This window comes from Phocoena sinus, chromosome 17, assembly GCF_008692025.1.
Source record: "Phocoena sinus isolate mPhoSin1 chromosome 17, mPhoSin1.pri, whole genome shotgun sequence".
Taxonomy (NCBI): Eukaryota; Metazoa; Chordata; class Mammalia; order Artiodactyla; family Phocoenidae; genus Phocoena; species Phocoena sinus.
Window position 1 is genome coordinate 70,336,524 of NC_045779.1, and position 13,437 is coordinate 70,349,960.

General features: G+C 44.6%; 1 protein-coding gene across 2 annotated transcripts in view; it reads left to right on the plus strand.

Moving 5' to 3' along the window:
* The window catches only part of EFR3A (EFR3 homolog A), a 190,093-nt gene that overhangs the window by 165,951 nt on the left and 10,705 nt on the right, over positions 1-13,437 (plus strand). Inside the window, exon 25 of one of the 2 annotated variants that reach the window (XR_004346384.1) lies at positions 2,944-3,537. The exons of the other annotated variant lie outside the window; for it this stretch is intronic. The gene's annotated coding sequence lies outside the window, so the exon portion shown is untranslated. Of the gene's footprint in view, positions 1-2,943; positions 3,538-13,437 lie in introns of those variants that run through there. 2 annotated transcript variants of the gene reach the window in all.

Genomic DNA, 13,437 nt, shown 5'->3' on the forward strand with positions numbered 1-13,437 from the left:
CTCTGGCCCACCTGGAAGCAAGCAAGCAAGCACTTGGAGGAAACCAGCTGGATTACTAACCACATTGATGCAGAATATCCTTGAGAATACTGCATGGGGAGTCATTGGAAACACAATTGATGAAAGCCATTGTATAGTTAGGATAGGTGAGGTTATGCTGAGGTAACAAATTAACTCTGCAATCTCACTGGCTTAATTCAGCCATAAAAGTCGATTTCTTGTTGATAGTCTGTACCCTCTGCGTATTGGTGGGGAACTGCCCTTCACGCTCACTCAGGGGCTCTGGATGATGGAGGTTCCACCTTCTTGTAGGTCTCCATCCCTGTGGCCTCCTTAGTCATTGACTCATAGTGGCAGGGGAAGGGAGAGACCTGGAGGATTATGCACCAACTCTTAAATGCTCTGGTAGGAAGTGACACGCTTACATTCATTTACAGCCTCCACCAGAATTACTCATGTGGTCCTGAATAACTGCAGGAAGTCTGGGAGGGGTGCATGCTTATTCAGGGAGAATCAGTGTCTCTTCCATGGGTTTTCCCGCTGTTTAGATGGAAAATACCCTTCAAATACAGCATCACTGCTGCTTATAAATAAGAAAATAATATTAATACACACGCACACTTGAGTGTTCACACTCTCTTTCCTTCACTGCAGCACTGTGTGCCAGGCTTTCACCTGGGCATTTGCTGCACAGAATCAGTATGACAGTTAAAAGCCGCAAAGCTGAGACTAATAGGAAGGATGGTGAAAATTTATTGAGTGCTTTCTGTGTGCCAGACACCACACAGAATGCTGCCTGACGCACACTGTCACGTCATAACTACACAATCTTGATGTGTAGGTATTAATGTATTACCCATTTAATAGGGGCTGCGCAGACTTGATTTGAAAAGAGTAGAAATTTGCCAGTGGTAGAGAACGGAATAGATCTGGAAGGTGACTTGGGGAAGAGGAGAAATGTCAAGAGAAAGTGCGCTGGGGGGAAAATTGTCTCAGGAATTGAGCATCTTCACGGAAAATTATATTTTAAGAAGTTTTGCTACCCATTAGGGATAGAACCACCTTTGGAATTTTCTTGAAAGATCCTCGTAAACGTTTAAATTTGCTTTTTAATTATCGGTAGATACTTCAGTGGTGTTTCTTCTGGATGTCACCCTGGACAGAGATAGGCCTCACAAGGCTGGGGGGTGCTTCCTTGGAGTCCTCTCATTCTCATAAATCTGTCTACTCTTTGAAGCTTGGTTTTCCTCATCAGCAAAATGGGGATAAGAGAACCTAGCTCATTAGGTCTTTGTGAGGATTTAAGATAATGAATCTAAAGTACTTAACCCAGTGCCTGGCACATATAGGTGCTCGGTACATAACACCAGTCATCATGGGCAGGCAAAGTCCCCCTTAAGAGCCTGGGCCACCGTGGGACACTAGGGCAGAGGACGGAGCTGGGGTTAGGGTTTCACACACTTGATTTGCATCTTGAGTGCCCTCTGGCTCTAGATACTTAACCTGCATTCCCTCAAAAAATCTTTGTTGAGCTCATGGCATTGGTGTTACAAGCACAGACCCTGGAGCCCAGCTGCCTGGCCTTGCTCCTTGGTTTGGTCACTCCTGCTATGCAAGTTATTAAACCTCTCTCTGTCTTAGTTTCCTCACCCAAGGCTGTTATATTTATAAAATACAGTGAATGGTATATGGTGCAGAGCAAAGGCTATGTAAATTCTTAACAAATAAATAAAAGTGTTGGGACCTAAGAAGATGGTGGTACTCTAAGAGTAAAAAAGAGCAGCAATATTCCCCACGTGGATGGAATTACAATCTTCAAAGTTATATTTTACAAAGACTGGATCAGACGTCAAAAATTTCCTCTGAAACGGAGTCATCATTATTTCACTGCATTTCCCATGGCCATTTTTTAATTCTTTTTTATTTAAGTATAGTTGATTTACAATATTGTGTTAATTTCTGCTGTGTGGCAAAGTGATTCAGTTATACATATTCTTTTCCATTCTGGTTTATCACAGGAGTTTGAATATAGTTCCCTGTGCTATACAGTAGGACCTTGTTTTTTCCCATGGCTATTTTTGAATAAACAGCCAGTGACACTGGCATAAAAGCTAGTCATGTAGTGACACAATGACAATAATAACGTACTCAGTGGGGTCAAAATATGCTGCCCCCAAATATACCACTTTGGCATACGGATTATTTTGATCTAAAGCCCGTTGAGAATCAACAGGTGCAGAAAGAAGCCTTCTTGGAGCCTCCTCTCTCTAAGAGCAGGTCTGCCATAAATTCTCCTTCCTGGCGGGAGGGGGAGTCTTATGGCCATGAAGGGAATGGAAAGTTGGCACCAAGATGGGACTGCACAAACGAACCTTACTAAAATAACTCTTATCTTCCTCTAGTTTCCCCGTATATTTACCTTTCCACGATTTAGCACCCTAGAAACTCAAAACCCTTTTTATTTCTTGTCACTTCCCCACAAACTTAACATCCTTCTGTTAAAATGGTATAGAAGTTTCAGGGTCTGACCACCTTTTTGAGGTTTTCATTTATTTCTGTGGTGCTCCCATCCCATATGTATATGAAATAAACCTTTTTTCCTGTTAATCTTTTTATCATTTCAATTTGCAGAGCCCCAGATGCTGAACCTAAGAGGGTGGAGGGAACAGTTATTTTTTCCTCTCCAACAGTATAGTTTATTGAACCTCTACTTTTGGCTATCATCTCTGTTATTTTGCCTTCTCAAGCATCCCATGAGAGAGACACTGATATTTCAATTATACAAGAGAGGGCCCCGGGGATCGGTGGGAGAGCCCCCTACTCGTGGTCATGTGCCTCTAAGTGGGAGAACTGGGGTTTGAACCATGGTCTCCCAGATACTAAAGTTTGTGTCCTTTTTTTTTACCATGTTCTGCTCTGTTCTCCTGCCCTTCAAAATACCAGCCCAGAGTGCCACAAAAGGACCTGAGGTTGGAAACAAACAGAATTGATGATTATTTCAAAGCATTTTGGTGGGTCGAAGGGTAAGAAGTCCAGTCACACTCCCAGGAGAAGCGCCGAGAAGTGTCGTTGGGATCCATGATCCGTGAATCAGCCCAAGAGGCTTGTGAAATGAATTCACAGTCTGTCTGTGTCTGACTGGCAGTAGCCCTGGAGCTGGAAATGTGAGTGGTCAGAACAAAGCTGCTGGAGCCTTAATGAAACACTGTAGTACTTCCAATTAATGGGGCTCACCAATCAACAAAGACTAGTCTAGCCTGCCAAGAAAACCTACCTTTCTCACTGGACTTTGCAGCCGAAAGATGGCCAGTCAGATACAGAATAATGGTAATGTCAGCGTCAGGGTCAGAACTCACACTGAAGTCCATCTTGTTTGGACCAGCCACAGTCAGAGCAGCATGTTCTCAATACATTATAACGGCGCACTTGAGACAGGAAGTCAAGAGTACAGCCATTTTGAAAAAGGACTGGGGGAAGACCTTGGGCCAAAGGGGCCTTGGAAGCAAAAGAACAAAGGCTCTGGGGTCCTGAGTCCCAGAGACAAAAACCAGGCTCACAGGAGTACAAGATTAACTTTATCTCTGTTACACTAAGGAGTATACCTAGTTGCCACAAGACAAGAAGCTCAACTATCAATTTTAACCTTATCTGTTCCGATGTTTTCTTGCAGAAAATTCTCATGCACCCCTTTTCCCTCACCAAAGCGCTCCCTATTCCCGACAGCCACCATGGAGCCACCCGGTGCTGACCAAAGAAGTTTGATGATTTCTGGAAATTAACCAGTGATGATGAGACAAACCCTCCCTATTGTTACAAAAGCAACTCGCCCCTTCTCAGGGAGCTGCCACTCTCTTCCACCTTCTCCCTTGTGCACAAGCTCTTTCAATAAAAGAGAGAGCTTTGCTTACCTAAGAGTCTTGTGGAAGTGACATTCATGTCTATGGTATTGCATCCAAGAATCTGGAGATAACACTTGCACTCAGCATCCTTCCTAGTGAGGACCAGCTCCCTCTCTGTGAGGAGGACCCAGAGGCCTAAGGCCGTACACCCCAGCAGTCGGCTCCACTGCCCCGGGGGAGACACTGAAAGGGGAGGTTCTGGCTTTTCAATAGTTCATTCAGAAAAAGAAGGAAAGAATCTATTATTTCTTGACTATCTGAGGTGCCAGGAATTTTACATATGATATCTACTGGTCCTGGAAGTAACCCCACTTAGGGGTTATCATCCTTATTTTATAGTTGGAGGAAAGCAAGGCCCAGACAAGCAACCGGCCCCTGGGAACGCAGCTCAAAGAGCCAGGAGTGGAATCCCAGTCTGTTTGCCGCCCAAATCCGTGATTGATTGGCCTCTGAGAAAGTATAGTTTCTGAGCTGTTGCCTTGCTGCCAGCCATTTTTCACAGCATTCTTTTCTTCTCATTCCAATTCTTTGGATTAAAGATCGTGTTTCCTTTATCACAGATGTGAGGACAAGCCATCCTCCCGGCTGAGGACTGCATTAAGATGCTAATCGATAGCTTAAGGGAAAAAATGGAAAGAAACAGACTGTGATCAAGGGGTGAGTTTTAGCTTAAGTGCAGCGTAAGGGATTGGGTGATAGAAACTCCTCTCCTATCATTCGGCAACCAGGAGCCCAGAGTTTGGGAATTAGAGCAGATGCATTTCTTATCTGGCTTCATGCTTTGGGGAGTAGAGGGGACCGAAGGGTTTGCAAATCTCTACGGTATGTGACTTACCTGTCTCCCGAGCAGGATAAAGGACTTCAAAGAATTTAAGCAGCCTGAAAGATTAACAGCTAAGTCAGAGCTGTGGGGTTTATATGAGTTCTTAGTGAAAGATACAGAGGGTGGAGGTGGGGAAAGGCTTGATAACTTTGCTTTAAGTCCTCTGGAAAAAAAAATGGAATAATAATCATACCAAGAAGCCAAAGCGGTGAAACCGGATCACCTCCATCAGAGAAAAATGCCTTTGCTGGGAACTGAATAGCATCCATGAACAGAATGACAAAGCACTGATTCAGCGTGGGATGGGAAACCTCTTCTGACAGTAATTACATGTATTGAAGGAGCAGAACAGGATCACAGGGTGATGATTTCCCCTTCCTGCTGTAAAGGTCTGTGAGCCAAGCATCACCTGTCCTGTGAGCCAGTGGAAGTCTTCTGAAGAACCGGCTAGGGGTTGCTCGTGAATTTTAGCAGGGTGGGCAAGCCTGGCCCCATTGCCTGTTCTTATAAAGCCGAAAATGGTTCTACATTTTTAAACAGTTGTAAAAAAGCAAAAGAAGAAGAGTATTTCATGATGTGTAAAAATGATATAAATTTGAATTTCATTATCCACATGGTGAAGATCTCTTTGGCTGTGATATGCTCCCTTCAGCTACCCACACCCCAAGCTTTACCTCATCCTTTTTATTCTCACCTCAGACCTCCCCGTCACCAGGAAGCCTTCTCTGATACCCTCCCATCCCATTAAGGGTAATATTTTTGTATTTGTCTTATTGTGCTCTATTGGGATGATCTCTTTGCTTGTCTGTCTCCCTCAGTAGGTTGTGTGTATGTGTGTGCCTTCAGGGCAGGTACCCTTGTACCTCAAGCATCCTGCCTCCCCAGCACCTACAGTGGTTCAGGCCGGCTGGAACCCACGCAGGAGGTGGGGGACAGTGAGGATATTGTCGGAAAACGAGGCAGGGGCCAAACACTGTCTATGGGAATGGTCTAGGAGAGCCATTTGTGTGCCAGACCTTTTCAGGGTGCTGGGGACTCAGCTCCAAATAAGCCAGTCGGGATCCCTGCCCTCCTGGCCTGTACATTTCAGTTTAGGGAGATCAGTTACCTCAAAGTTACTTTTCTCATCTAGGAAATGAAGATCGCAATAGTAGCCACTGCAGAAGGCTGTCAGAAGGATAGAATGGTCGTAAGGAAAGGGCTTACAGCACCTGGTTCAAGGTAGACATTTGAGAATCGTTACCCATTGTCTGCCTAGAAAGATTGCATTTCTGAACTTTCGGTTGATTCTTGTGAAATATACCTACTGTGCTAACAGTAACATTTCTGGATGAAGCAGCAGGAACAAAAGCCACAGCTCTGGTTCTGCTTCAGTGACTGGCTAGCTGTGTGGCCTTGGGCAAACTGCTTGACCTCTCTGAGGCTCATTTTCCTTGTACTTAAAAATGCAGGTACAAAAAGACAAATGCTGCAGGCTTCCACTTGTACGTGGTACCTAATAGTCAAAATCATAGAGACAGAAAGTAGAATGGTAGTTGCCAGGGATGGTGGGGGGGAGGAGAATGGGGAGTTACTCTTGAATGGATGGTGCAGAGTTTCAATTTTACAAGAAGGCAAGAGTTATGGAGATGGGAGTTAGGGATAGTTGCACACTGTTATGAATTTATTCAACGCCATGGAACTGTATGCTTAAGATGGTCACTACGAGTTGTCCCTACTCAATGCCCCCAATTCCTCTCCTCTCCTCTCTCTCAAGGCCACGCCAGTCAGGCATCACGGCAGCACCCCACCCAAACTGCCTTTGTCAAGGTCTCCGTGACTCCCATGTGGCTAACTGCTCTGCTCACTCGACCTCTCAGTAGCACTCCGCGCCTGCAATAGGTCACTCGCTCCATGAGATGAGGTCTGCGCTTGGCATCGCCAACGCCATACTCTTCTGATCGTCTTCTATTTCATCAACTGCTTTTGCTCGGCCTCTTTTGCTGGTTCCGCCTCGTCTCCTTGACCTCTTGAGGTTGCTGGGTATAGTCGTTTGGTGTCTCCTCTTTTTTCTCTATACTTGTTCACTTGGAGATCGCATCTTGTCTCATGGTTTTAAAGGTTATCTAGAACTTGTCACATCTATAGATAGATAGATAGACAGACAGACAGATAGATAGGTGCCTTCAGCCCTAAATAATCTTAATTACACACTCAGCTCTCTACAGAACATTGCCACTAGATGCCTCATACGCATCTCAGATTTAACATTTAAAAAGCCAAATTCACATCCTTTTGCAGAAACTTGCCCCTTCCCTAATCTACTCCCATCTCAATTAATGATACGTTCATTCTTCCAGGTACTCAAATAAAATACTGCATAATCTTCCTGGATTCTTCTTCTTCCACATCTCACATTCAGTCTATCAGAAAATCCTGTCATTTCTACTCTTTTTTTTTTTTAATTGTCTGTGGCTGGGTTCTTTTTTTTAAATTCTTTTATTGGGATATAGTTTGCTTTATAGTGTCATGTTAGTTTCTGCTCTGCAATGAAGTGAATCAGTACCATGTGTAAAGCAGATGGCTAGTGGGAACCCGCTGTATAGCTCAGGGAGCTCAGCTCGGTGCTCTGTGGTGACTTACATGGGTGGGGAGGGGCAGCAGGGGGGGAGATCCAAGAGGGAGGGGATATATGTATACATATAGCTGTCATTTCTACTCTTAAAAGGTATCTAGATTCTAAATATTAAGATTTCTCACCACCTCCATCACCCTGGTCCAAGCCACTCTTGGCTCTCACCTGGATTATTGCTAATGCAGTCGCGTCCCTGATTAATCTCCTTGCCTCTGCCTTTGCCTCATTCAGTGTATTCTCAATACAGCAGCTAGAGAACCCCTTGTTAGCATCCGTCAGATCTTCTCATCTCTCTCCTCAAAGCCCTGCATGACTTCCTGTCTGACTCAGAGTAAAAGCAAATGTCTTTATCATGACCCAGGAGGCTGTTCATGACCTGACCTCTGTTACTTCTCTAATTTCATTTCTGCTTCTGTCTGCTAACTCCACCGGCCTGGGGCTGACCCGCCCAGAACCAGAAGATAAATTGCTGGCAACGTTTTCATATTTGATGTGGAGGCAGGATACAAGGACAATTGGACTCTTCTCAGGGGAGACACCTTACACGTCTTCAGTGTGGGGAAGCCACAGGCTCTCAGGTCACCTGGATGCCCGACATTGTTCATTGTTGCAAGCTTCATTGTTGGAAGCCGACATTGTTAGGAACAGTAACTGGCTCCCAGGAGGATCTGCAAGGTTATGAATGGGCTTTTGCTCCATTTGTGCAGATGGAAAGGGATTTTCTCAGGGATATAATTTTTAGGCTCTTTTTCTGTCTGGCATGCAGTCATCTGAGACCGGAGGTGGGTATGTTTTACTGGGGGAGGGACACGTTTGCTGAGTTGATGCTTATCTCACCTGTCAGCCACGGGTCTTCACAATGACAAATGTGGACCTGATCTTCTAGCAGACCCTCTACCCTGCTTCCTAGTGGTTACAGGCACTGTTTTAATAATGAACAAGTTCATGGGCACCACGGCCAGCTTGTCCAGTGTTGGCCAGCTTTGTCCTTTGACTTACAGAGTGATTTGCGGCAACCTGGCTGGGTTTTTGCTTCCCTGTGTGTATGTAGGGTTTTCAAGTGGGGCTTATGTACCAGATGCTCATGTTGCTATGCTGTTTTCCCTCTGCCCAGCTGCGAGCTCACCTGTGGTCACAGTACACAGGTCACAGCAGGCAGACAGCTCCTCTGGCTACGTCTCTCTGCTTCTCTGCCTTAGAGCTTTTGCACCTGGGAGCTTGCTCAGCTGTAGCACAGGAAAACTGACAGAGGAGGGAATTTATATCCCAGGGGCAACTCTCAACCAGGGAAGAACCGGGCTCCGTGGATGAATACCCCAGATACCTGTCCCAAGGTGGAATGATTCTCTGGTGTATTTCACATGCATTCTCAGGGGGTTCCTGGTGGAATTGAGCCCAGTTACCCACAAGGATTAGCTCATTCTTTACTGGCTTTTCTCCCTCCCTGTTCCAGTCTCTGCACTCTTTCTCAGCTGTGTTTTCTGGGATCACTTTCCGAATATACTACCTGCATCCAACATTCTGTCTCTATTCTTGCGGAAACCCAAATTAAGGCAGCCAGGCGTGTGGGTACAGGATGGAGTCAGAAGCTGTCATTCACTGAGCATGTGCTGAATGCCAGATCCCTGGCTAGGATAATGACCCTTCAAGGCACACATTGTTCTCCCCACTTTACAGATGATAAACCAAGACAGAGAAAGGTTAAGTAACTCTCCCGAGGTTCCCTGCTCCAACTCCCTCTTTCTCATGAGAAAACATCCCTTCCTGCTGTACTGACAACAGAGAGAGGCCATCTGATGTGAGCTTTACTAATTTCCTCTCTGTTGACTTACATTCACTCTGAGTCACCCACGTGGTCTTCCCCCCAACATGGTCTAGGAGGGGAAACTTCTCCAAAGAAAGTGGCATGAGTCTTGGGGGTAGATGGTCCTGGGCCCTACTTGTGACTGTTCACTTAGGAATGTCTGTCCTTGGGCAGGTCTTTTATGTTTCTGGGTCTGAATTTTCTCACCTATAAAAATGGAGTAATAATGTCTTAAAACTGTAACGATTAGATAATGTTTTACTAAAGTCTGTACATCTACAACCTGTATAGTGGCTGTTTCTAAGGAGGTGTGCAATCCACATCATGCACTTTGTAGCTATGAAAACATTGAATTATGTTTTCTTTCTTGTGTCTTTATTCTCTGCGTCTCAACCACTTCTTACAAACATACCCAAATCCCGTCCTATTCCTCCTGCCCGCAACTAATAATGAACTGTCTTTCCTTGTCGCTCTGTGTTGTTAATGAAGCAAAGAACATTTTGCCACACAATCATTGAAATGTCTATTTATTAATAAGTGGTGCGGTATTTATTTGTTTTAAGATAGAACATAAAAAATCAGGTAAGAATTGTTTGCATAATATATATGGAAATCAACTTATTAAAGTTGTTCAAATATTGGACAGAGCCAGAATATAAATTACACATACAGTTTAAAAATTACAGGAAATCATATTATAAAGAGCACGAAAGGCCACTTGTGGAAGAGTTGTGTTCCCATGTAAGCCAGAACGTGAAGAGAGCCTACTGTAGCGTGGAGGCAAATTCAGGGGGCAAGGCACCAGAATTCTATGCCGTTAAAGGGGGTTAAAGAAAATACAATCCAAAATCAGATACAACGGATTCATGTCACTGGAAGCCTCAGTTTGCTCTTCAGATTGGTGTTTTCCATCACTGCTACATCACAAAGAGAAAAAAGAAAAAGAATAGCCATACCCCATTGGAAGCAATGTGGAAGGCATCTTCCTCATTAAAACAGGGAATGATTGACAAATCTGATGAAGTTGGTGCATCTTTCTAAGGGGATTTTCAAGATGGGGCAGGGCCCACCTCACATCTCCAATAGCAAAGCCTCTGACACTTGACAACAAGATGGCTGCCAGTCTTGGAACTTGGCTTCCCACCTGGACTCTGAACTCTCACAGGAACTTCGGAGGGGGGAGCTGCGCTCCCTTCTCTTGGAAGAGGATTCAGAGGGAAAAGAAGAGCCCAATTATCAGATCAGGTTGGCTTCCACTGGGAACCTTGATCTTTTCATATCGAGAAAGAGAAACACAACTGTTCTGAGCCTTTGGCCTCCCAGAGAATGTTTTTGAAGACTCACCTGTTTCTGCAGGATCTCTAAGCTCTGAAATAAAGGGACAGTCTAGAGACAAAAGACTAGTCAGGAGGGACATTTGAACTTGTTTGGTTAAAACAATGAAAGGAAATCCTTGGGGGCAAAGAACAAGGGGCACTTGTGGGATAATCTGTAGCCACACCAAACTCCCAGAGCTGATGGATTCCAACATGAACCAGATGGACAATCTATGTGGCGTTATTCTCTGCCACCGACAGCTGGATCGTGAAACCACGCAAAGGAGCAGACAGGACCCGCCGAATAGCAAGGGGAACAGTCAATGCAAGAATCACTCTTCTCTCCAGGGAACCAACAGGGCTGTAATCATTTTACTTAAAGGTGATGGGGTGTGGGAGGGCAAGGCTTTGTGGAAGCCTGCAAGGCATGATTTGGGAGCATTTCTATTGACCTGGGAGACTTGGGGTGGGGAGGAAGAATGGGCTTTGGAGGTACATGGGTTTTGGTTAACGGCTTCTCCCTCTCAGTTTCAGCTTTCTATAAGATGGAAACAGTAATACCTCCTCAGTGGGGTTGTGATGAGGATTGCATGAAGTCGAGAGAGAGAACTATGACGTCACATGCTGCCCATAAAGAGAGCTTAGGGTGAATTCTCCTCCCCTTCCCTGAACTCAGTCTTGGGGACAGAGGAAGAGAATAGAACACTAAAGCGAAACGCACTCTCATTTTGAGTTACTCTCAGGCAACAAATTGTAGAGTCCATCTGACAAGTCTAAGAGGAATTACAAATATATTCCTAACCCCTGGGCAAGGCTTTTGACTGCTTAATTGTAAGTCACACTCAGGTTATTCTTACGTAGAACCCATTTTTGACTTATTTCCCTCTGAAACTTATTTTAACCTTAGAACGGTGCTATGTGAAGGCTGACAGAATGACAGTCATTAAAGTCAGTGGGTCACCTATTGCCATCCAAGAACTTGACCACCTTTCTATCTCTTAGGAGCTCCTGACTCAGGAGAACTGAACATCCTGCTACTAGCTTTAACAAGGGGAGCCCTGCCAAATTCTGGAAAGTCTATCCCAAGCACAATATAAGTGGAAACCAACTATGGAAATCCTCATTTGAGCCAATGGAGGCCTGTTGACTTCCTAAAATAATTTTCTAGGAACATAAGTTATCTTCAGTTGAATCCTGTTTGCTTCTTTGTAGCTTTTGGTGAAGACTAGAATACCTGGCTGTGATATGACCAAGACAGACGTTCTCTGGGACAAAGCAGGAGGAGCCAGGCCGTGCCCAGGTGGGACCCAGAGATCCCAGGGCAAAGGGACAACTTCAGTAGACCTGCTGACTTGGGGTCATATACTTCCCCAAAGAAATCACATCCCATTTCCTAAAATCAAGCCCATACATTTTTTTCAAGGAGAAATCCTGGTAAATTGGCTTATAGGTAAGGATATAACCTGAGGCATCACTCTGGAGCTGAATGAGTCCAAGTGATGGACCAAATTGCTGAACCAGTCTAAGCCTGGGGGAGAGGTCAGGGGAGCGGAGGGGAGGAGTGCCCTACATTCCTTTTCTCAACCACACACAGCAACAGTGGTATGTCTACAGCTTTGGAACACAGCAGGATTTTGGAAGAAAGAGCGATGTCATCTTTCAAGGCATGGGATCATCAATCATGTTCCAGAGATGGGAAGATGTCCCGACACATGTGTCTGGTATCGCAGTTTCTCCAGTGGACCAGGAAGTTCTCTCTCATCTCCTGGGCTCAACAGAAATACTTTATTCTCACTGGGTATTTTACTTTTAGTTTTTTGATCTCCAACATCTGTCCAGGAGTTAGGAGACCTAACTAGTCTAGATTCTGCTGAGTTCTAGATTCTGCTACACAGTCACTCATTTAATCACTGATCGACTAAGTGTGACTCCCTTTGCTCTGAGCCTCTGCTTCCTGATATAAAAAGAGAGGCGGTCTGGGTAATTAAGGTCTCTTCTTGCTCTGAGCATCTAAGAATCTATTGAAATTATACCTCCCTGTGTCTATGATAATAAAGCAGAACACTAGTCACAGTTTCCTGCAGGGATGCCAGAGTTGAGGCTGTTCAAAGCTGGGAACCAATCCCCCTGAGGAGGGTTTCAGCAAACTTAAACTCTTTCTTGGAAGTTCTCCACTCATTGCTAGCATTTGTCTGACAGACATCATGGCACGGTTGAATTTCCTCGTTGAAACCACTCATTTCTATATATTTAATTATTCCTTCTATTTGGCTTTACCTCCTACACATCATCCTTCGAGACAACGGGGCAGTATCTGTACAGTGTGTCCCATGGAACTGCCACAGCCCAACCACTGGGACCCAACAGTCTTGCTCTCCTCATTCCGACATTCCTGCTCTTCCTTATTTTGATGGAAAAAGTAAGCATTTCTATTTCTAGAGATGTCCTTATTTAAATAGCAATTGTGAAAGTGCCTGATTTTGTCGTGTAAAAATTGGGATTGTATCTTCACCACTCTTTTTCTGAAAAGATTTTCTAGTGTAAATTTAGAGTTCATGAGTAATACCAAGACTCAGGCAATGGCGTCCATACATGCTGTAACAAAAGAACACGAATAACAGTATCCCGGATATGGCAGTCATTGTAGTAGGGGCTTTATCTATATGGATTGTGTCTTTGAAAATCAAAACACGTCAGAAAAGCCAAAGACGTTTGAATATAAGTCAAATTTTCATCCAGGGCATCTCTATATCCTTCCGAGCTCTTTGGTATTTTTCATTACTGGTTTCCTAAAGCACTAAAGCTGTGCAGGTAGGCTGGTTCCTAACATGTTCTGACCTGGGCATCGTGATACCCGCTGCCTGATTTAGGGGACTGTTGGCTCAGTTTTAAATAGTGTAATATCAGTAACACAAGAACTTTGGGTTGATTTGAATACAAAGAAAGGACTTACGGTCTGTTTAAAAGTTCATCCTGAAACA